The sequence below is a fragment of the Crinia signifera genome, chromosome 2 (assembly GCF_055691185.1).
Source record: "Crinia signifera chromosome 2, ASM5569118v1, whole genome shotgun sequence".
NCBI lineage: Eukaryota > Metazoa > Chordata > Amphibia > Anura > Myobatrachidae > Crinia > Crinia signifera.
This window is the reverse complement of record NC_139218.1, coordinates 301,291,747-301,317,632: the sequence shown is the minus strand read 5'-3', so window position 1 is coordinate 301,317,632 and position 25,886 is coordinate 301,291,747.

The window sequence follows — 25,886 nt, the reverse complement described above, 5'->3', positions numbered from 1 at the left end:
TAAAGCATGTAAAAACAACAAGAGATCGACAAAACCAACAAAGAGCTTCACATGCAATCAAACCGGTAAAGAATTCAAAATAAAGGATCATCTTTCATGCAATTCAGAAGGAGTCATCTACTTGTTGGAGTGCCAATGTGGACTCCAATATGTGGGACAGACTAAACGAAAAGCCAAAGTAAGATTTGCAGAGCACATTTATAACATCTTGAAGGGCCTTAAAACCCACAGTGTCTCAAATCATTTTTTGGAAAAGCACGATAAGAACCCCACAGGACTGCAATGTATAGTGATACAAAAGTAAAAGAAAACTGGCGTGGAGGAGACCTTGTCACACAGCTCAGAAGAACTGAGACCAAATGGATTTTTGAGTTGAAAACAATGGAACCCAGAGGTCTCAACATAGATATAGAATTAAATGCATTTTTATAATTTAAATCCAACGAGTGGTACCTTGATTATACACCCTTAAAAACTCTCTTATCAAAAGTCAAACTTATCATAAGTATTAGCATCTTTAATTTAATTTTATATATTTTTTATTTTTTATTCTATTTTGTTTTTTTAAATAATATCTGAATAAAAACCAATGAGAAGAGGAAACATGTGCTTCCCACTCTTTTTATCAAACTTCCGGAAAAGAACTTCCTGTTTTAGCAATAAATTTTCTCTATAAAAGAACAAAGATGGGGGAAAGAAAACATCCTTGAAAAAGTGCGCCAAGACGCATGAAACGCGTTGGAGAACAATCCCTGCACCTTCATCTCCAGCGGCACTCTGATCCCACTACCCGCGGTGACATCGTACGACACGCCGCGAGGACTTCCGGCAACTTCCGGCTGACGGTAGAGACGGAGAAACATTGCAGCGGCTACCACGGACGCGTGGTTAAGCCAGACTTCTGTAACCAACTCAGCTCCATCTCCCGCAGACTACAACAACACGGAACGCAGGTACCTAGGGATAGTTAGGGACAGTGCCGCACGGAGGATTTCTCATATTTTAACAAAAACGTAAAACCAACAAAAAAACGCCAAAATTCCCCAAAAGGGCGTAAACATTGTTACTAACCGCCCCCTTTTTTCATTACAGGTACCACTCATATATTATCTTATATCCAGCACCTCAATATATTGTAGACAATAACTTAATCACAATATATTATTATTTCCATTTATTCATTCTAGACAAAATCATTTTAATAGCGCTTCTTTTCTCAAATCACCACTCAATTAATTTATAGGAGCTGCTGAAAATATTAGGTTAGCGCGGAACCACTTAACCCATTCGTGAATATTAGTGTGATAGAGGGTACACACTGTGAGATATGCACTATTTTTCTATACAATTTTGCTTATAGAAGCAAAATCGAATAGAAAATCGAATAGAAAATCGAATGGGCATCGAATGGTTTTTCTACATTCAATGTAGATTTGATCCCAATGCGCGCTCTCGTGTAGTGTAAATTTAATAGAAAAATAGTATTGTCAGACAAGACTATATAGTACAGATCTTTATTATATAGTCAAATCGAATTCATTTTACATACCCTTCGATTCAATCCCGATTCTATCACGATTCAATCCCAATTAAATTGGGATCAAATTGCAAGCAAAATCGCACAGTGTATACCCACTATGAGGCTTAGGTTAAGTGATTTGTGGCTAGTGTTAGCATTGGCATTATGGATGTTGTTATGATTAGCATTAGGGTTATGGTTGGGGTTTGGAATACTGCAAAAAGTGTCTAATTGTTTGAATGTCTTTAAACTCTAACTAAAAACAGTAATTAGCTCAATGATGCACAATGTTACTTTGCTCTTACCTGTTATAATTATGGAGGCTGGCAATATGGTTGCTGAGTGGCCATATTGCCAGCGATTTGTTTGTGCTGCAGCGATAAATCGCTGGCTGCATGCTCCCTTGTTCAGCCTCCTAATGGTTGCTGGTCCATTTCTGTTTCCTGAAATGTTTCCCTCTGCAGCTCCCCCGGCAGAGTATCCTGTTCATCAGCGACCATCTCTGTTCGCTGATGAAAAGGAGACACTGAGCAATATATTGTATTGCTTGAGCATCATATTGCACCGTGTGTACACAGCTTAACTGTTGGTAGCTTTCAAGGAACAGAGTTGGGAAACACAACAGAGTATCCTGATCTATTTGTGAATTTGGAAGACTGTGGATATCTATCTATCTATCTATCTATCTATCTATCTATCTATCTACATACATATATACATAGATGTGTCCTATTCTATAAGCAAGCTGGCCACCGTCAAATGATTTTTCCAGTGTTTGCAGTCTATGCATAGCCCAGAACTTACTTGGTCGCTGCGATAGAAACAGACTGTTCGGGACCAGAGCTGATGTCATGTGACTTCCCCTAAAATGCTTGCGCATGCCTGCATTTTTCCTGACACTCCCACCCTCAAACGTTCACTTTAGGACAATAACCTTGAGAATGACGAGGGACTAAAAAAGTAGCAAGCTTTTATTGCAGGAAAGTCTTATACATTCGATGTACGAATGTACGCATGTGCAGTCTATCAATAATCACCCAGCCTGAGAAACTTGCAGCCATGTGATTAGGTCTGAATTAGTCCGATAATAACTCACACAAATCTAACTCTCTGTATACATGTTACATCTGCCCCATCTGCAGTGCATATAGGGCCTTATTCTGGTTGGAGCGGCCGGGCCGTACGCGTACGTCCCGGGGTTTTTCACGATCTGCGCATGTGCAAATACGCTAATGCGCCGGCGCGAGCACTCCACAACGCTTACGGCCGGTGTCTCAACGTGCGAAAAAACCTGTACGCGAGCGTACGGGTAATGGGGCGGCATAGGGGCGTGTTGATGGGAGCGGGCGAAATAATGAGGGAAAATGGGCGTAAATATGGGCGTACACGGGGGTGTGCACCCAAAATGAGCGGTGCTACTACCGCACGATCGACTAAGGCACCGTTCGTTTCGGACACCAAACAGGCGGCCGCCAACCGCCAGCTAAAACCACCCCTACAGATACCGCTTGCCAGCGTGCGCCTGAGTTGGCTAATTAACGCTGATTAGTACTCAAACACATACACCTGAATGTAATAAGCAATGCTGCAGTCTATTAACTCCAAACCATGATTTCACTGCCTGCAAGCCACACATGCAGCACGCAAACACATTGGAAGCTTATGTTTCTATACTTCTCCACATTTAAAGGTTTGTTTAATTTAAGGTAAGAATCTTTTTATACGCTAAGGTAGGTATTTGATAAACAGACACATTCACTACCTGCTTTCATAGACTTTACGCAGTAGCACACTCAATCTACACAAGTCGACATGTGTCAACGTGTTCACTCTAATACTAACATAGGTTTTGTATTTAGGATACAATAACATAAACCACATCTAACACCTACAAAGGATGTTTCTGCGATGTTTGAAGCCCATGACCACTATTTTCCACACAATCTTTGTATAGTACCCAAAATTATGACCTGTACCACTATCTCATCTGCTATGATTTGGATTTCACTACACTCTGGATGTAAGATGCCACCAATCACATTATTGCACTCTCATCTCTCTAACAAAGGATTCCTACATCTGCTTATGACACTGTCAAATCATATATATTTTAAAAGTTATGCATGTTTGTTCACAAGCTAATTTATCATGTTTGGCCCATTCACACATCTTTTTTTAGGGAGGACACATATGCATTCCTACACAAATGTACCTTTTCACCCTTGTTTGTCTGCCTCACCCACTCCATGAGGAAAGCATTGTTCTGGACCTGCTTTTACCTACTACTGTAGGAGCTACCTCACCTGCACACAAACTGCTTTCTCACCTATTAAGTTGCTCTGCACATGTGCTGACACAAACTAATTAGCAGGGAAAAGTTGGATAGGAACATGGGAATGGCCATGGAGAGGGTTACACATGGGAAACTTCCACCACACTTCCACAAATGTTCAAAAATACCCTGGTCAGTAAGTACACATAAATCTAGTATTTGTTTCACACAAGAAATTACACATACCACAATTTTGTTTTAATTTGTAAAATAAATTTATTTGCTGTTCAGCATCACAGCTTGACACTTTAATGTGACAAATCAAATAAACAAATAAAATAGACACACAAATAATAAAACAGCCAGAACAAGAGGTTGCATATCTCCAAACATGTGTTACCCTGCAAATGCAATGGTGAAAGAAATGGGGACACCAGAATACGTACTGCAACAACCAGGGTGAATACTAAGCAAGATACACACCACCAAAAAAAAAAATCCTGCATTTGTAGAGGTCAAAATACGAACTTTCATGCCCATGGCACGCAAATGGATCGATGGGCAACTCAGGAAGCGGATGTCCAGTGCAATTTAAACCTTTGGCCTCCAATCACAGAGGAAGTGAACCAGGTCTCATTTGGGCCCTTTTTTGCCCCTTTTAGATGGGGCCTTGGGGACAGGGGCCTTTGGCTCAGCTGGCTTTCGGCGTCTTCCCCTAGTCGACACAGGAGGGTCAGCCGAGGTGGAAGGTTGGGGAGCAGCTTGGGGTGGGGCAGCAGATGGGGGATTGTCCCTTAGGGACCTGGCGGTGGACAGCTGCTCCGCAATAAGTTCATTCTGGCGGCTGAGGTGTTGGCCAATGCTTAGCATGCCAGCCGCCAGAGTGTCATTAATGCGGTTCAACGCATCAACCTGCAGCTGGTTTGTGGCCTTCCACTCCGCCAGAAAATCCCCCACCTGCTGCTGACGGATCGCAGCATCCACCCCTTGCTGCTCGATCCTGTCCAGCGTCACCAACAGGCTCTCACTCCATGTCTCCTGTGGCTGGGGCTGGGGGCGACGTCTTGGTGGAGGCTGGACCACCTGCTCCACCTGTGGCTCTGCAGAGGAAGATGCTGCCGGTACATCCTGACTTTCTGCTTCTGCTAGGATAAGAATTGAAAACAATGTCACCATCACATACGCAATAAAAAATATCTTTCTAAATACAATGCATTACTGTGACTTACCATCAAAAGCAGCAGCAAAGACCTCCGCCGGGAGCTCACTGTCCATATTGGAGATCCCCCTGATCTCCCCCACATCGATGACATCACAGGAGTCCAGCTCCAGGGGGGTAAACTCCAAATGGTCAGGCATAGGACCGCTCCCGGTGGACATGCTGTGGTTGTACCGGTCAGTCATCTTCCTCTTCAGGGCACTTTTGAAGTCAGTCCACCTACAAGTTTAAAAATACAAATATCACCATGAGATATGTGCACCACTGTGCTACGTGTAGGGTTACCACCTAGTCCCTTTAATTCCGGACACATGTTACTTACACAGGTTCTGTGGCAGTTTAAAATTAGGTGAAGTGGAGTCTTGAAGTCAGCCAGCCACAGAACCTGTGTAATTAATATGTGTCCGGAATTAAAGGGACTAGGTGTTACCCCTAGCTACGTGACATTTCCTAGTGTGGGTGATCTTATGTTTTTTTGCCATGTGTGGCCAAATAATTCTTTGATGGACAAAACCATGTGCACTGCAGGTGAGGCAGGTGTAAAACCCCACCCAAATCTGATTATCTCTGCACAAGTAACACCTGCCTCACCTGCAGTGCACATGGTTTTGTCCATCTAAGAAATATTTGGCCAGAAAGAGTGAACTAGAATAAGGGCCTCAGTTCCTGCTGGAGACTGCTGAAAAATTGCCCTGACAAACACACTAACCTTTTCTTCACCGCGTCCCAAGTTCTGACCACTGGTGACACCTGGTTCACTTCCTCTGTGATCTTGTCCCAAAGGTTTCTCCTTGCACTGGCACCTGGCTTCCTGGTTGCCAATTCAATCCATTCGCGTGCCCTGGGCACGAGAATTCGCATTTCGGCCTCTACAAATGCAGGGTTTCTCCTTCTGGTGGTGGTATCCTGCTCAGTCATCACCCTAGATGTTGCAGCACGTTTTCTGGTGGCCCCAGCTCTCTCACCATGCACCTGCTGGGTCACACCTGTTTGGAGAGATGCAACCTCTTGTTCTGGCTGGTTGCTTGGCCCTTGTGGAGCTGGTGGAGGTTCACCAGGGCCTGTTACTGAGGGGCCCGCTTGATCTTGCAGGCGACTCCTCTCTTGGGCCCTCCTTCTCCGCTCCTCTTCCCTCTTCTGTAATGCTTGAAGCAGGGATTCGGCTTGTGCTCTCTGCAGAGCGTCCTCTGCTGCTGAATCGTCAGAGTCAGACATGTTTGCAGCAATTGTGGGCTGCATCTGACTGAATATTTATATGTTAATCTCCCGCCACGAACAAGGGGGCGTATATTTTTCCCCGCAAGGTAGATGCAAATTTACGCCGATATTTCCCGCCGATAATTGCCGCTTAAATTACGCAGGTCTTAATGCACCTGATCAATCACCCGTATATGTATATACACAGGTTGTGGAGCATTGTGGGCTACATCGTGAAATGTGTGCACCTGTCATTCCAATGATGAGTGTTGTCAGCTGGTATCTGTTGGAGTTCGTGTATGCTTTGTGAGTCACATTTCAAAACATCACGTTATAATGCTTTCCTTACATATGTAATGTGTATGAAATTGTCATACAGCAACATGTTGCATTGTGGCCCTTTAGGCAGCGTAGTTATAAGTAGAGGGTTGCGTGTATTATTTTCCGCCTACTGTATATACAGTACTCCTCCCCATGCATATCGGTGTATCGTGCCCCCTTTAAGCAGCGTAGTTATAAGTAGACGGTTGCGTGTATTAATTTCCGCATACTATATATACAGTACTTCTCTTCATGGCAATCGGTGTATTGAGCCCCCTTTAAGCAGCGTAGTTAGGAGTAGACGGGGTGCGTGTATTATTTTCCGCACACTGTAAATACAGTACCTCTCTCTTCATTGAATGCATGCTGTTGGTTGTGGTGTGTGTATATCGGAACGGTCCGCGTAAGTTTCTATTCGCATCCAGTTTGTTAATGTAAGAAGGATTAATAAAGTTAATACCAAACAAACAATTTTTTACACCAATCAGCAAGCACCAAAAGTGATATATGTACCTGCAATTAATAACTGCGCCATTGCCACCATGACTTCAACCAGGGCTAGGGCGTTTTCTACCCAGGAGCTATTGGCCTTGGTTGAGGTCATGGACCGCCGCCTGGGGCCCAGGGGCCCTTATGTATCCAATCGGGAAAAGCGGCGGGCATACAATGCTGCCCGCCGGCTAATTTTCGCCAGGACCGGCGTGGATAGGAGCCTGGCTCAACTGGAGCGGCGCTGGTCGGACCTGCGCCGGCGGCAGCCAGTGTTGCTCAGCACACTTCGCCGCCATATTGCCCGATGTAAGTTTTTATTTACTAGTATGCCTGCGTTATTTTGCAAATGTTTTCTGTACTTTTTATAAATGTGTCCCTGAGTATGTGGGTGTATATGGGGGTGTATATGGGTGTATAGGGGGTGTATATGGGTGTATATGGGGGTGTATATGGGTGTATAGGGGGTGTATATGGGTGTATATGGGGGTGTATAGGGGTGTATAGGGGGTGTATATGGGTGTATATGGGGGTGTATAGGGGTGTATAGGGGGTGTATATGGGTGTATATGGGGGTGTATATGGGTGTATAGGGGGTGTATATGGGTGTATATGGGGGTGTATATGGGTGTATAGGGGGTGTATATGGGTGTATATGGGGGTGTATATGGGGGTGTATAGGGGGTGTATATGGGTGTATATGGGTGTATATGGGTGTATATGGGGGTGTATATGGGTGTATAGGGGGTGTATATGGGTGTATAGGGGGTGTATATGGGGGTGTATAGGGGGGGTTTAAGTAGTTGATCAGTTTTTGGGTGTAGGATATCAAATAGTTTGCATGATAAATGTCTGAAATTTCACAGCAATGATAATTTTGAAGGTTATGAGCATGACTAATGTGAATTTTTCTTTCCCCCTTTTTTATGAAACCCAATCTTCGATTTCTATGCCATCAACATGAACATTTCAGCACGGGCAAGGGCACGCATTGAAGCCCGGGAGCAGGCAGCCCGGGACCAGGCAGCCGAGGAGGAGGAGGAAGAGGAGGAGGAAGAAGAGGAAGAGGAAGAGGAGGAGGAGGAAGAGGAGGAGGAGGAGGAGGAGGAGAAGAAAGAGGAGGAGGAAGAGGATGAGGAGGAAGAGGAGGAGGAGGAAGAAGAGGAGGAGGAAGAAGAGGAGGAGGAAGAAGAGGAGACCCAGGGTGCAGTTTTCACCCACACAATTTCCCCATCCCCCACCCCCTCCACAACCCCCCCCCTCCACAACCCCCACCCCCTCCACAACCCCCACCCCCTCCACAACCCCCACCCCCCCCCCTCCCCACCCCATTTCCAACCCCCCTACACCTCTCCACCACCCACCCCCAAACCTCTCCACTCCCCAGTAACACCCACTACCTCGGTCCAAACACCAGGACCATCCTCCTTGCTCCTGCCCCCCCCCCAACCACTCCACAGCCAACCAGCGGCGCCCAGGATGGCTCAAGTAGCCGTAAGTAAATAATGTGTCTAATGTTGACCTACACATTTCTACACATAAACAATCACAACAACCACATATGTGTATCCAACATCAACATTAGTTGCAACATATCACTGCAGGGCGACCATGAGGTGTGTCCTGTCCTTCTCCAGGAACAAGGGTCCCCTTGGTGTTTTTTTTTGAGTGTGGCCATGCCTCACCCCTTGAATAATTGACATAACAGTACATCCAATGAGATATCCGACATTAGTGGTGTGGTAGTTATGTGGCTCCAGGTGTTGGGTAACTCCAGTTCCCAGCATGATGTGCAACACAGGGCCAGATTATAATGGAGGCGCAAGGGGTCAGTGCCCCTGGGACCCCCTCTAGCTAGGGGCCCCCTGTGGTTGTCATTTTTTTTTTTAAAAAGAAAATGTTTAAGTTATGTTTTTTTTTTTTAGCTAAATGTTTTGTGCATGGGTGGGGTAGTGCTGCAGCTTCACCTATCTGCCAATGTGACAATGATTTATGGTGCTGAGCTTCGGGAGGCAAGGCACACTGATTGCACAAGTGTGCAGTGCATTTCTGGGAGTTGACTAAGTCCCATGACACTTTGCACCAGAGGACAGAGGCTGAGAAGTTTGTGCTGAGCTCTGATTGGTGGAGCTCATTACATACTTCTCAGGTCCATGGAGAACAGCAGCAGCAGCTTAGTCATAGGAGGGTTTTTAATCAGAGGCAGCACTAGGACTGTGAGGTCTCCTCCAGAGTAAGGGGCAGAGGGACAAACACAGGCTTTTCATGTGGTGTGTGTATATATATATATATATGGTGTCTATTATTATTCCGAGTGCCGCCAACCCCCTGTCTATATATATATATATATATATATATATATATATATATATATATATATCCCCTGCAGGTAACCATTGACCAAGTTTATTCTGCCTTTACTCTATGTTTTGACAGTATAATATTCGCCCATGCAGTGTGCGGCCAGTAATGACAAGTGCAAGGGGGACCCCCGCTCTAAAGTACCCCGGGCCCCCCAAAGGCTTAATCTGCCACTGGTGCAACTTAAATGTAGAGATTGTTTTGGTAATAGTGTGTGAGGCCATGCGGATGCATGCTTTACAAACATAGCTGTAGGCCTATAATTTGTACAGCAATGTCCTAAATTTAAAATAGTAAGGAGTGCTTAAGCCACAACAATGTCATAACCCTTAAATAGCACAGGCTAATTGTGAGGTTAGAGGACAGTCCCCCAAAAACAAAGTACCAATTGGGATACAGCATACATTCATTGATGAAGGAGTAATTGAATTAATGTTATTTACTATGTACAGTATGTGCGTGTTAACATATTATTTTGTAGTACTGTGTTTACAGCAGACCCATCTTCAATGTAGTTTCTAAATGTATGTGGCCTTCACACATAACTCTGAACTTTTTATTATGTACAAATACAACAAACATTTGTGTATATTAATTTTGTGTTTTATCCCTTCATTACAGACACTGAACAGCAGCAGGAGGAGGTGGCCGCAATAATGCGGGAAATCATGGTCACCCTCATCTACCTGCAGCTACTTTTTGGCCTTCTGGAGGCCCGCCTTTAATTTTTTATTTATCCCCCACCCCTTTTTATTTTTATAGCCAATAAAAGTTTTATTACAGTTCGAAATTGCCTGTGTTTTTAATAATAAATATGTTAGAGGGCGTGTAAGGGTAGGTACATACAGATGTGTACTGTAAGTTATACTTGTAATTTGAGGTGAGGGGTAATGATTGATGTGTGAATGTGTGTGTTTTTGAGTAAAATAACACATAGTGAAAATGCATGAATGTTTAATGTTGTTCGATTAAAACATCACACATAACATCAGGGTAGGTATACATGTTACACATTTTGGACAAAGTAATTACGTACATAATTTAGTACATATACAGAAACACCAACATAACTTGATTTAAAAGTAACAGCAATATGGGGACACATAGATAGTGATTAAAATGCCACATTAGAACATAACAAATATACATGTAATGTGGGTTCAAATGTAGTTTTATTAGGTCTTTATTAAGGTAGACAATTGAGTTAATAGAAAACAATAATTGAATAACAAATAGATTAATTAATCAATTGTCAGATTAGTAGTTGAGAGGCAAGATTTGCAGGTCCATATATGTGAAGGGTATGCCAGCGTGCACGGACGTACGCTCACTCTCACGAGCGGTGACATAAGCTGAGTTTTCCATTGAAAACAATAGGGACCCGTCCGTGCAAACTGGCGTACGCTCAGATCGCCGCAAGAAGGCGGTGGGGAGACGGAGGAAAGACGGCCGTAGACGGCGCCGTACGCTCAGTTGTACGCCTGTTGTCGGAGTGCAAGGGCTGGCCCGTCCGCGTACGTTGCCGTACGCTCATTTGTACGCCACTCCCCTTCTACGGTATTTCTGGCCGTACGTAAGCGGCTGATTTGTGGGTGGACTTAACCCTAACGGCCGCGTACGGCTAGCGTGCGGTAACTGTGAACGTACGCACGTTTGGCCGCTCCGATCAGAATAACCTCCATAGTTTTGCCCATTTTGAGAACAAATTTGTACTGCGATCAGATCTGAATAAGGGCCAGTATGTATGAATAGTATGTGTGAGCTGTATACGTTCTGTCTTTGAACTAGGGATGACATCCTGCCAATGCATTGCAGTTCAAAACCAGTCTCTCTCCCTGATTGTTTTTTTTTTAAACAAATTTTATTGGTTTTGCAATAAATTTGTGGGGAAAGCAAATACAATTAAAAATAATACACATCAAGATGTGCACAGTTTCTATTCACTGAAGAGAAGGCCAGTAGCTCTCTCTGTGCTGGTCATAGCTTCCAGCAGTAAAAATCGGGTGTGGCCATGTGGGAGTCCCAGGATCATAGGCCATGTCACTGACCATAATGTCATGCCCCTAATTTTGAGCGTCTTGCCACCTTCCACAAACAGGATAGAAGGTTTGGTTTACGAGACAGAAGAGCTGCTGCACATACCTAGTGGTAGCAGCTTCTTCTACAACATGTGTTGTGTGTGTAGGGATCTGAGTCCTCAATCAGTGCACTGGACCAGGACAGGATTGTTGCCAGTGGTTACATGCTTATTGGTAGTGGTGTTTTGCTTATTGCCAGGGGTTACAATGCTCATTGCCATGGAGTTACATGCTCATTGCAAGGGAGTTTCATGCTTGTTACCATGGGGTTACATGCTTGTGCCCATGGGGTTACATGCTTGTTTGCAGGAGTTTACATGCTTGTTTCCAGTTGGGTACATGCTTATTGATAGCAGAGTTGCAGGCTCACATTATGCCAGCATTCCTGGAATCCGACACTCCTGCAGAGCACTGTATGTCTATTTTCAGGGCCATTTTAGCACATTCCATATGGAATCTGCCGCAACCCTTCCTGCCGCTGCTAGGGCTGCAGTGCCCTAACTAAACCACTGAGACCTATTTTGTACAGCCGGAAATTCTGTCAATCCTTGTCTTCTGAGCATTGCCTACATCCCAGAATCTGATTAGGCCATATGTATGCCCCTTCAGTTAACAGTAATCATGCATTTCAAACATATTCAGCACTTAAATGCCTGTACTGCCTCCACACTTGGTTTCTGAACATTGGCAGTTGTGAAAAAAAAATAGATCCACAGTGGCATACACAACAAATGCAGTATATATAAATTACTGCTGAAGTGAGTTCCCCTTTGACCTTTTGCAGTCAAAATGTTTTTTTTTTTTGTTTTTTTTTGCAATTCAAACTGTCTTGTTTAAATGTTTAAATTAATTGTATTTTCTTTTATTTAAAAAAATGGTCTACATTGAATGTTTACCAATGTTAATGTTCTTATTTTAAAGTGGCTCACCATTGGATCTGCTACTAGCAAGACGTTGGACCTGACAAGACGTTGGACCTGAAAGGGTTAATACTGTATGTATGCAGTATCCTGCACAATTTTTACTAAAGTGAATCTATAACATTAAGTTTTAAAATGAATATACCCATTTTGAAGCAATTATGAAACCATTGATTAAAATATATATAATCTATTCCAAGGTCATTTCTGAATTTTAAAATACTGCAATACAACAAATGTATTCAGTGTATCCATCTGTCTTTTTCATTTTTTACTAGAACTATTAGTCATATGCTTGAGGTTAATCACCAAACCCACCACACACTGCTGTCCTCCATTACATCACAATTAGAGCAGGTAGCGAAATGCAACAAAAACTTAAGACAATTATTCACATTGTCTAGTGAGAGCCAGATGTTGCAGGTTATATTTCATTTAATATTTGTGACAGATGCAATAATAGACTCCATGTGGACAGATCAGATAAAAGCATTGATAACAGGCTCAGGGAAAAGAGGTGAATAATGCTTCTCAGTTACTCAGAAAGGGATAATTATGTAAAATTCTTAATTGTCTTAAATTATACAGAAAAATATAAAACTGTAATGCTGAAACTAACTTCAATCGGTTTGAATGCATACACAGGTATACCATGCACAGAATGGGGTCATTAGATAGACAAGCATTAGGTCGACAAGCATTAGGTTGACACCACAAGGTTGACATGCAAGAAGGTCGACATGACTGAAGGTCGACATCGGGTTAGGTAGACAGAGTCATAAGGTTGACAGGGTCATTAGGTTGACATGGGAATTTGTGGTATTTTGAATCAGCGGGGAAGTGGATGTGGGGGTTCTGGCCAGCAAGCGGGAAACTTGCCCACCTTCGATTTTTGGGAGCCTCCCGTCCATTCTGAGAGAGTAGGCAAGCCTGGTGCATAGGGGTATGTGGTATAGTGATGTAGTGCAGAGTACAGGGCATATAGCATAGTAATGTATATTTCCACTTCCACTACAGGCCAGCCTACCCCCTTTCCCCTATGGGGTCCATGTCCCTTTTGGCAGTCCCGGGCCCCACAATTTGTGATGGCAGGCCTGCCTAGATGTCATCATCAACTCATTGTTCCCCGCATTCAATCTGTCTCCAAATCATGTTACATGCATCTAAAAAACATATCCAAAATATGACAGTATCTTACACAAGACACTACTAAATCCATTACCCATGCACTTATTATATCTCACATTGACTATTGCAATAGTTTCCTAATTGGTCTTTCCAAGAATAGACTCTCCTAACTGCAATACATTCTTAATGCTGCTGCTTGGCTGATTTTCCTAGCAAGATGCTCATTGTCTGCTGATCAACTCTGCCAGTCCCTCCATTGGTTACCTGTGTTTTACCATATTCCATATAAAATACTTCTATTCACATATAAAGCTATTAACCATAATACACCAGCATACATCTCATTACTTATCTCAAAATATCTGACAACTCGACCACTCCGCTCTGCACAAGATCTGCATCTCTTTTCTGCACAGATCACTAGGTCCCACTCACTATTACAGGACTTTCATCGGGATGCCTTTCAAATGCCCTTCAATGCACAAAAAGACTCTCCGCTAGCCTCCAAACTTTCAAGCGTTCCCTGAAAACTCACCTCTTCAGGCAAGCCTATCATATTGAAGTACCACACATATAACCCTCTGAGGCACATTATTATATAGCTTCCATTCTGGACTTACAACTTGGTGGGACTGCTATGCTATTACTGGTGGTTGCACTTGTGTTTCCCTCCTATGCCCCTTTAGATTGTAAACTTGCACATGGCCCTCTTACCTCCAAGTCTCTCTGTTGTTACCCAGTTTGTTTTAATCACTGTAAACAGTTGTAAAGCATAACGTAATCTGCTGCATTATATAAGAAATTGTAAATAAATAAATAAATTAATTAATTAATATGCTAATCTGCTGCAAAAATCAGTGGGAAAATGTCTGTTGGTAATTGTGGCTGACCGCAACCTTACTTAAAGCTAACCACAAGTGTAACCCGTATTAAACTTGTGGTTAGTTTCAAATAAGTTTGCAGTAAGCCACATCTGTTGGTTCCCAACATAGAGCTCAATGTTATTTTTATAACATTCGGTTCTATGGGATGAGGAGAGCCAATAACCAGCAGAGCTGGTACTCTAAGGTGATTCATTCATGGGTCTTTTCATTGGCATAAGTCAATGGGATCCCCATAATTTGCAGTGAGAAGCAGCATGTGGAAACCCTATGAATTTCTACTGAAGAAGAGGACCGAAGGGTGATGTTGGAGTTTAGGTGAGTATATTCGAGTGTGTTAGTGTGCATGGATGTTTATGAAAGTTGTTTGGTCTTGGTATGTGTGTTTGTGTTTTAACTGTAATAACTGTTTTACCAGTGGAACTTCAGGTATCAGCAGCTCTCTCATGTGTCACATGCTGGAACTTGTGGTTCTTCTAGTTTCAGCATTTGGGTGACACTTGCTGGGACCTGTTGTTCCACAGGAAAATACAATATTAATTCTAATTTTACACTGAAAGCTATCAGCTCACCAACACCAGGGTTGCTGTGGATAGCATCTATCTCTAGACATGGCATGTGAGTGCTTTGGAGGGGGCATCCCTTTATAGTGAGTCCCCACTTTTCTAGGGATCCTGGGCAAGGTTGACTAATTGACTGGTAATGCCACGGCTGCAGGGACCACTATAAACCTGTCCCCAATCATCCCTTTATTGATTAGTGGAGCCTAGTGCTCTTTTTAAAAATAAGGGGGGGGCCCTATGTCCCTTTTCCCACATATGTTTTGGAACAAGTACTGGCTTAAGAGCCCAGTGCTGGTTATTTAAATGCAGTGGCCCTCTATTCAAAATGTTCCCTGTATTTTTGGAATCAGCACTGGCTCAGAGAGCTCAGGGCTCGGGTGTGCTTAGTAAGGGAGACTCCAAGCAGCTTTTTTTTTGTTTGAAAACTTTTTTTTACTGTTAGACAAAGAAGCACTTTCATTGATCTCACTGATCTGTGTATGCTTCTGCAAACTTGGCTGCCAAAAGGTGATCTTTTTTGAGATTTGTATATTGAGCTGAACAGCAGAGTTTGCTGATACAAATTATTTCTGGGTTGTCCTGGTGCTTATAGACAGTCCTGCCAAGTTTGTCCGATGGTCTTTTGATTTGTACATGTGTGTTCTGCCATGATTTTTATTTTTATTTGAGCAAACTCTGACAATTTGTTTGGTATATTTTGGATATGAAAATCCGTGACAAGATTGCCTCATTCGATGTCATTCGATTTTAGTAACTTTACCTCTGTTAGTCTTAATTAATTGAATAGCATTTCTTTTTAAAGGGGATACGGTCACTAGATAGGCAAGCATTAGGTTGATGCGCATTAGGTTGACACCACAAGGTCGACATGCATGAATGTCAACATGACTGAAGGTCCACATGGAGTTAGGTTGACAGGGTCATTAGGTCGACTAGGTCATTAGGTTGACATGGGGAAGGTTGACAGTCAAAAGGTTGACATGGGGTTTTCAAGCTTTTGACTGTCAACCTTCCCCATGTTGACCATATGACCCTGTTGACCTAACCCCATGTCGACCTTCAGTCATGTCGACCTGATCCTTGTCTATCCAGTGACCCCATTATTTTTATAAAGCATAGTTCTCCAATCAGTTATGTTTCAACATATGATTCTAGATAGCAGTTTTGTGGTTTAATACTGTATATACTAATATAAGGTCTTTTTGTGTAATTTATTTATATTACAAAAAGAAAATAAAGGCTGGCACAATGCATGTTTGCATGAATGTCTGTTCATATAAAACTGTTTTTATATGACAGCTGTTTTATGTATCAATTACAGATAAATAATCATTTCTATATTTACTTTACATTTCTTAGCATTGAAGATGTTTGAAATATTCTTTGCATGATCATACAGTATGCATCCTGAAAAAGACATCAACTCATAAAAATTCAGGGAGCATGTAATATCGCCAAAATCTGTCAGTATTGTATTAGAATATCTAGGGAGTACAATTGCCCTTTTCATGTACTGTAAGTATACTAATAAAGGAAAAAGCAATTATATTTCAGTTTCTTAATGTTAAATTATGAATAATCCTCAGCTGCAGTCAAAAATGCAAACTTTATTTTAATAATGAATCTAATGAAGCATATGTGACTTTGCATTCATTATTGTGTTCTATATGATTTGCTTAATACCTAAATGAGTTCTAATTACTGCTCATGAATTTCTGTTCACGACATGAATTAATTAAATAAAGGAATAAGGCAAAGAACTAATTTACTTCATGAACCACAACTTTAATAAGTAATTAAGAAGAAAAAAAAAACTATCACTTGTGTACAAGAACTACAATTTCATAATTCAGTGGAGAAAAAGGAAATAAGTTGTGTAATTATGATAAAAAAGGGGACTTTACATAAAAAAAGACACCACTAAATAAACAATGACTGTACAGAAACTAAAATAAAAACTATATTGTTTAAAAAAAGGTATCATTTTTGTATGTAGAAATGGTTAACTGAGTCCTCTTGAGCACTTCACCTATCCTCAGAAAATGTTAATTATTTTTTCAGCCAGTTATTATTTAATTAATCTATAGAATACAAATGTTATTACTTTCTCCTTGACATATATTATGTTTGGTGCTCTTTCAGTAACTAACTGCTAACCATGCTTTACTGCTAATAATATCAAAGATACATTATTACCGCAGTAAAATTAATTTGTGGCACGCAGCCAATGGGCTGTTTTCTAATGTACTTCAGCCAATAGAAGGGATAACTTGACTCATGGGGCATCATTAGTGTCCAATACTACCAAGTAAAACTGACAACACGGCACAACATTCTACTGTAGGGTGAAGATATTATATGAAAGGCACAACTCAAGAGACTTGTGGGCATTACGGATGGTGTAATGGTTAGCATTACTGCCTCACAGTGCTGAGGTCATGGGTTCGATTCCCACCATAGCCCTAACTGTATGGAGTTTGTATATTCTCCCCGTACTTACGTGGGTTTCCTCCGAGTACTCCAAAAATATACTGGCAGGTGAATTGGCTGATAACAAAAATTAACCATAGAATGTCTGTGTGTAGGCAGGGACTGATGCAAATGTTCTAATATACTCTGTATAGCGCTGCAAAATATGTATGCGCTGTATAAGAAACTGTTAAAACTGTAAATAAATAAATAAGAGACTAAATAGTCTAGAATATATGAAGGGAAAATAATGTAGCAAGGGTATACTTTAAAGAATACATGATATTTTATACATGAAAGAATACATGATAATAAGTTATTTTGTTCCATGAGCAATAGGTTTAAATTTTTTTCTGCCACCCCATTAACAAAATGACAGTCTCAGTATAAACATAATTGAGATAAAAAAATGTCCTCATTTGGCTCTTGGAGCTTATGGGCAGACACTTTGTTCTAAGATGGCCTTAAGCTTGGGAGCACAATGTAATCTTTCCTACAGTTTTTTTTCTGTTGTTAAAATTCACCACTACCAGTACTGGGCTTGTTAATATTTGGAGTGGGTTTTTTTTTTGTACACAGCCAGGGGTGTAACTAGCACCTTTAGGGCCCCATAGCAAAATCTTGAAAAGGGCCTACCCCATCCAATTTTCTCTACAATGGCAGAAGAAAGAGTGAAGAAAGTGAGAGGGGAGACAGAGGGGTGGTTAGGGAGAGAGAGAGAGAGGTGAAAGAGAAAGAGGGTGTCAGAGAGGTAGGGGTGGAGAAAGGAGTGGTGTGAGCAAGAGTGAGAGAAAATCTCAGGGAGGGAGAGAAAAGAGGGAAGCAATAGAGAGAGAGAGTGTGTCATGTAGATAGACGGAGAAAGAAAGAGAGGGGGCGAGAGACAGGGAGAGAGAGGGTCTGTCAAGAAGAAACGGAGAGAGACAGCACCTCCCTATACTCTGAACTGAAGCATAAGTGCTGCTGTATACCTCCAGTGGGGTCTCCTTGTCTGCATCAAGCTTCAGCTGCTGCAGACTGTACAGCTCTGCCAATCATCCTCTCTCTTCTGCAGGCAGCTCCCGGTCCTGCATGACTCACGCCGGGGCTGGCCACTAGAGCCCCGGCAGCAATAGAGAGGGGAGGAGGATGAGGGGGGAGGCTGGAAAAGCCAGACAGCATCAGAGGTGCTGCGAGATTCACGCCGGAGCTAGTCACTAGATAGTGAAGTCGAGCCCCGGCAGCAATAAAGAAAGAAGGGACAGGGATGTGAAGGGAGGCTGGAACAGCTTCTCCCTTCACACTATGCAATGCACACTGCCGCTGATAGGGAAGATGGTACAGGGCAGCGCCGCAGATGCGGCTTATGCAGCATTACTTAAATACAATAAAAGGGTGCAGGGGAGTGCATGCAGGGCCACACCCCCCCCCCCAAAGCCCGGGCCCCATAGCAGTTGCATCCCTTGCACCCTCCATAGTTATGCCACTGTACACAGCAGCTAATGCTAATACTCTAGTTTATACTGATATTGTCATTTTGTTAATGGGGTGGCAGAATTTTTTTTACATTTATTGCTCATGGAACACAATAACTTAAAAGGACTTATTATCATGTATTCATGTGTAAAAAGAAGCCTCCACCTGGCTTCTCCAGACTGTCTGCATGAGCATTGGTCATCTAAATAACACCCATGATTCTCAACTGGCTTTTGCAGAAAATGCGGTCCACACAACGGATTTTTCTTTATCAATGCCCAATTGTCAGCATCATGTCAATCTTGCTGTGGCATTTGGGGAACTGCAAACAACATTGCAGTCCCATATGTTATCATGCTCAGTGTGGCTTCTGCAGATGCGCTTATCCAAAAACATAAACACCAGGTTTATATACAGATGTAGCAACACTCGGGTATCCTGTGGCATGGGCACATGTGACTAGCAGCCCCATGTATTATTATGACACAGGCATGCATGTGCACATTGAATTTGTGTACACAATAATCACAACAGTTTTACCACTAATAGTACACATTATGGCAAAGCTGAGCTTGGCTACCTTGGTACATCTCTGGATAAGGTTCCTAGTTCAGGGACTTAGAAACTGAGGGGTAGGTTTATTAAGATCAGTGAAGTGATAAATTGTCTGGTTTTTATCACCAGCCAATCAGCTCCTACCTGTCATTTTTCAAACCAAGTCTGTAACTTCACAGTTAGGAGCTGAATGGCCGGTTATAAGAAACAGACAATTTATCACTTCACCGACCTTAATAAATCTGCCCCACAGTTTGATTTTTTGTTGCTGTCTGTTATGGATAGTCTCACAAGGTTACTTAGTAGCACTTACTGTAAAGGGTTTCGGACAATATGTAATAAAATACATGTAAATATGTATACAAGTATTGCATGGACTGATCACTAATATTAAATGTGAATTTTATGGGGTGTGTTTTCCTATTATGTGATTCAATGACACCCATAAGCGTTTATCGTGACCCTTTCCAGATAATTAGCAGGTCGTCTATGTAGCAGCAATAGAATATAATATTTGACGCTACATCTTGATCATCAAAAAAATACCTGTTGTTCAATATCGAACATGAAAATGTTCAAATAGGCTGATAACATGCTAGATCCCATGGCACACCCCCTGCATTGATGGTAACATTTAACCAAAAATAAATTATTGATTAATATCATTTCCAGCAATTTATTATGTAATTTCAATGCATCATCACTAAGGCCCTTATTCTGGTCGGTGCGGATATATTCTCGGCGTTCGGCCCGCCGATGTTTTGTGTCTGCGCATGTGCAGAGGCGTCTCTGCGCATGTGCGAGCGGGGCGTACGGCCAAATCCCGCATGCTATGTGGACACTCCGAACAGGGGGTGGAGAGGGGCGTGAAGGGCTATTTGGGCTCATTACCATATGCATACGCCCCGCGTTTCATGGGCGTTCCCATGAAAACGCTGGGCGTACGTATGGTAATGCGGCCGTGACGCACGTGTATGGGGCGGACATATGACATCGCCAGATGTCAGCTGCCCGCCCAGATCCCTGCTTTTGCACGGAAAAATGTCCGTGTGGTCTGAGGTTGCGGGAGCTGGTGGAGCACTCGGTCCTGCATTCGATGGTCTGCGACCATTGAATGATGGGGGAGGTTCCCTTAGATGGAGGAGGCGTATTCCGTGAAAAATACACGTGCGGTCCGTTCGGCCAGCTTCTTACCGCGTACGGACGGAGTTTGCGATCCGTATGGAAGGCGGGGTTTCCCACGCACGGTCCTGGCCGCATAATCGGATCCGGCTGCACCGATCAGAATAAGGGCCTAAATGACCCAGTAGCCAACAAAAGTCTCTCCACTGCCGCCAGTCCACCTTCATATGGTATTACCATGTGTAAATTTCGGACATTGATACTGCACAGTAAGACATTGTCCTCCAATTTTGGTAAAGTAGCCAAACGGCTCAATACTGTATTTGTGTCCAATAGGAATCTGGGGTGTCTTTGGATCAATGGCTGGAGAATAGAATCCACATAAAGTTCCACAGGTTGAAAAAGGGAATTGACGGGTGCTACTATTGGTCTACCAGGTGGTTTAGTTAAAGCCTTGTGCACTTTTGGAGTTGTGTACAGTACAGGTACCACATGATGTAGAGGTAATAATGTTTTGCTCAATTTTGTAGAGATAATGGCATTAGTTTCACCATATTGTAGTAAATTTGATAATTGCTTAGTAAATCGGGTAGTTGGATTTCCTTGTAGGCATTGGTATGTCTCAGTATTGGCAAGTTGTGATGTAATCTCCTCTTTATATTCATGTCAATTTTGGAAAACAAGGGCTTCCCCTTTGTCTGCCGGGCAGAATATGAGATCCTTGTTAGAAGCCAGATGTTGCAAGGCCTCAAATTCTGCATGGCACATATTATTATGTACAATAGATGTTATTTAGTTTGTTGGTCAAGCATTTGATTGAAAGTTTTTATTGAGGCGTTAGATGAAAGAGGATCAAATGATGATTTTGGCAGGGTCTTGAGTACTTCAGGAGGTATAGAATGCAGTTCCATCTCTGAAGGTGTAGATTTAGCAAAATACTCGGTACTTGTGTATTATCACGGCGCCCCCAAAATTGATCGTGCAATGTTTTTATTGCATCGCATACCATACACCCGATGGCATGCAATGCAATGTGACGCGATTTTAGACCCCTATTCGATTAAAAATTGTATAAGCACCCTAATGGGTGCTTAAAATGTTAAATGCACCCCCACGCCACCCACCACTATAAACGTGAACCCGAAGTGGGGCGAGCACAGCGAGCCCGCGAGGGGCGGCATTACGCGTCCTACGACCTTTTCATACCCCCACTATCCACGTCGGCGTGGAGTTGATTTTATATAGTGTGGCAAGCGCAGCGAGCCACCGAGCCCGAAGCATGGCGAGCGCAGCGGGCCCCGCGAGGGGACGCGTATACCTGTGAAGTTATGTGAGTCCGCTCGCGGGGCTCGCTGCGCTCGTCACACTTTGCGCTCGCCACACTATATAAATTCAAATGAAATCATGCGTTTCAATGCCCTTGTGAACACATTTTATGATAGCTTTACCCTTATATTAGTTACAATAGCAAATAGTAATAATATTCTCAACACAGAAGGAAGGTTAGAGCAGAACTGCTCTACCGGCCGCCTACTGTTTGCATAATTGAATCTCTCTATGGTGTCTTTCATTATTGCTTTTAATAATAGTTAAATACCAGGGAATCCAATTACAATCAGAAATAATTTGATGAAGATCAAATAGATAGACTTATAAACATCTTAATTTTCCAAAACACTAATTTGACAGACGATGGACAATTCTCAAGTAATGTAAAGTGGTCTGAGGCATCATTATGAATACTGATAATTAAATAAATGTGAGGTCTAATGGATTATTTCTCGATGTACATTGTTATCCCTGTCTTTTTGCTTGTTTCTAATTTAAATGAAAATGTTTTATAGCATATTTTTTATGTTAATTGAGCCAACAAAACCCCAAACTAAATAACAATATAGAGCAAAAACAGAAGGGATATGCAGCAAAGAGCAATAACAGAGAAGCTTATGCTGAGTCTCTTGTTTTTTATTTATCAATACATCTTGTAAAATACCAATAGATTGGTTTACGAACAGATCCCTTTGCACAATGTGATCCACCAGGGTGCCTTTCAATAAAAACATTACCTAATCCCACAGATGAATGATATAATAATAATAATAATAATAATAATAATAATAATAATAATAATAAACAACAAAGTTAATCTTGAAATACTGTATATTAAGAGCAGAAACATTTAGATATATCATATTTACATACAAACACTAATCTTAACCCTGCTTCACTATCTAACTCATCAGTGTGTTTCATCGTTTGTCCCCTGTCCCTATTCTTAAAGCATCTTAATTTTTTTTGTATTATAATAATACATTTATTTACTAAATTTATTTAAAATAATTAAATAATGACCTAATCATTTAATGTACCATCTTTCTACAGCCTCTTTTAACATCCTTATATACCACAATTACAAGTGGTATGCATAGGTGTGCGCACATTGAGTCTTATGGGTGCACAGGCACCCCCTAATGCTGTGCCCACCCTTATAAACACCTCCCTACCAGCAATACCTTTTACCAAAGACTTTTGCTTTTTAGAACTATATTCCATTGAAATAAGCGCCCATCAATCAATTATGTGTTTTTTTTGCATTGCTACTTGTACCAGACCATTGTCATATCACTACATATAATCCATATATGTTTTTTTACTTTATTTGCATGTATTATTATACTGAGAGACGTTTTATAATGTAGTGAATACCAATAGATGATGGTAGACAGGCCTGATTGGTGCTGTTAGACACAACCAATGGGCAGTGTTATACATGCCCAAGATGTGGTGCTAGGCACACCCCTTTGATGGTGCACCCCCTAATAAAATGTGCTGCGCACGCCTATGGTGGTATGTAAAAATAACGTGCAAGTAGTATTTACCAGAAGGGGAAATAAAGCTACTTGATACTTGAGATGCTTGACTACACTTGCCTTCAGTCATTATATACTAACACAGCCTTCTGTACTTATGTAACCACCACTGCACTGAGACTGCACTGAACAAGGGTGCTACTCATTAAATCACTGCTAAGTGAAAATACCATCACTTCTAATCCTATTGGATAACTCTGCTGTATTTAAAACCACTGACCATTTTATTCTCATACAAACAGTACTGTACTAACAGACCACTCTGTAGCCACTCTTATGGCTGACACACCAAGTGCAACATATGTGGCAATTGGCGCGATCCCATCACCATGCCCATGTGTCTAATTTGCTCCAACAGCTTCATAGAAACTCATTGAGTTGCAATAGTTTGCGTAGCAATTCTACAATGCGGGTGCGGCATTGAAGCACCAAACAGACATGAGCGGCCATGGCGCATTAATGATTATTGCGACTATATCCATAGATCTTCAACACACTTTCCTCTTTGGGTTTTCATCCTACAGTACTTAATAATCACACCTTCATTGTTTCTTTCATTCACCAGCTCCATACCTGTACTTCTTTTATTAGTTGGACTATTATCACAAGGTGAATACCTAGGTTATCTGCCCTTCTCTACCTGTACTACTTCTCATGGCAAACTAATGAGATGATTTAAAATCCAGTATTATCTACTGTATGTGTGTGTGTAATACTCACTGCAACTCTCATAATGATCAATTGACTATTTAAATATATGTCTCTCTGCTATGTCATCTTGGATATCCTCTTACCACATCAAGTTCATCCATTTAGAAATTAAGCTAATAATACTCCCCCCAGCCAACAGAAGTTATCTACACAAAATCTTTATGACGGCAATCAAACATCCTTAAACACATTTTGTAGGTATCCTGGATGGCTCCCCACATCAAGTGGTGCAAGTAAAATGATTTCTCCGGCCTTCGGAAATAAAAGTCTGTCAAAACTGACTTTTTTTTCCTCTGATGATCACCCAAGATGGGGCAGACACTGACATCATCTGAGGTCAGCCACTCGCCCCGAGCAGGCACCGATCTGTCTGCAATCCCAGCAGAACACCCAGGATTTTCATAGGAATGCCTGTAAAGCCCAGTGTCTGCCCCCGCACGCCCGCTCCCATATGAATGGCTCAGCGAGTGGGATACTCACTGAAGGCATTAACACAGGGGGTCTGTACATGCATGCGAAGACCTTCCACCATCAGAACGGGGCCAAATTTGGCACCATTGATCACTACTGAATCACCCCCTGATGTGTGTAGTTGAAGAAACATGGTTGTGTTGTAGATGAGTAAAATGGGAGAGGGACTGAAAGTAAAAGAGAGGCTGTATGAGACAGTGCAAAAAAACTAGTGCAGGTACGGTGTTAGGCCATGCCCCCTAGTGTTGCTATTGAGATTAACAAGCTACGGAAACCAGGAAGGAGTGTAACTGGCTCTGATGGTAACATGTTTTATGCTGTTTGATTGCGGTGATTCAAGCCGCATGTTGCTGTACGTGATCCAGGTTCTCTTCCTGTGTGTGTGTTGGAATACACATTATTCTATGGATACTTGCACTACGGAGTGCTCTGTTTTATTATTTTAGATATATACAGTATGTATATATCATATGTCCGGCAAGAATTTCAAAAAAAGCAACAACAACAACTAGACGAAGGGCGAGACCTGGGCATACTCAACAGTAAAGAACATGAGTTCATTACAACAAACCATCCTAAAATACCAACATTCTACCATTTACCCAAAATCCATAAGAACATACAGAATCCACCTGGCTGTCCCATAATCTCTGGTATTGACTCCTTAACCACTAATCTTTCCAAAGACATTGATAAATTCCTTCAGCCAATAGTACAAACACAGAAAAGTTACCTAAAGGACACGCTGCATATACTACAGGTCATACAGACCATTCAATGGGATGGAGCATACACACTGTGCACTAGTGACGTTAAATCCCTCTACACATGCATCGATCACAACCTTGGCTGTACATACGTCAGATCAATGCTTTCTACTTATTCCAACCTCCAAAACCAACACACCTACAGTATGTGGGTCAAACGAAAAGAGAATAAAAAAAACGAACAGCTGAACACATGTATAACATAAAAAAGGACTTTCAACACACAGTCTGTCAAAACATTTATCTGAGAAACATGGAAGGAACCCTGAAGAACTTAAAATAAATGCAATAGAACAAATCAACATAAACTGGAGTGGATGGGACCATGTCAGAATTTTAAAACAAAGAGAAACTAAATGGATATATGAATTAAACACTCTGCACCCGAAAGGATTAAATATTGACTTCGAGCTGGCTGCCTTCCTGCAATATTACTCCCTTTATAAAAACATATACATATCACAGAAAACCTGCCTTTCCCTATAGTAACACCATACACATGTGCTTGCCGCCAAAAA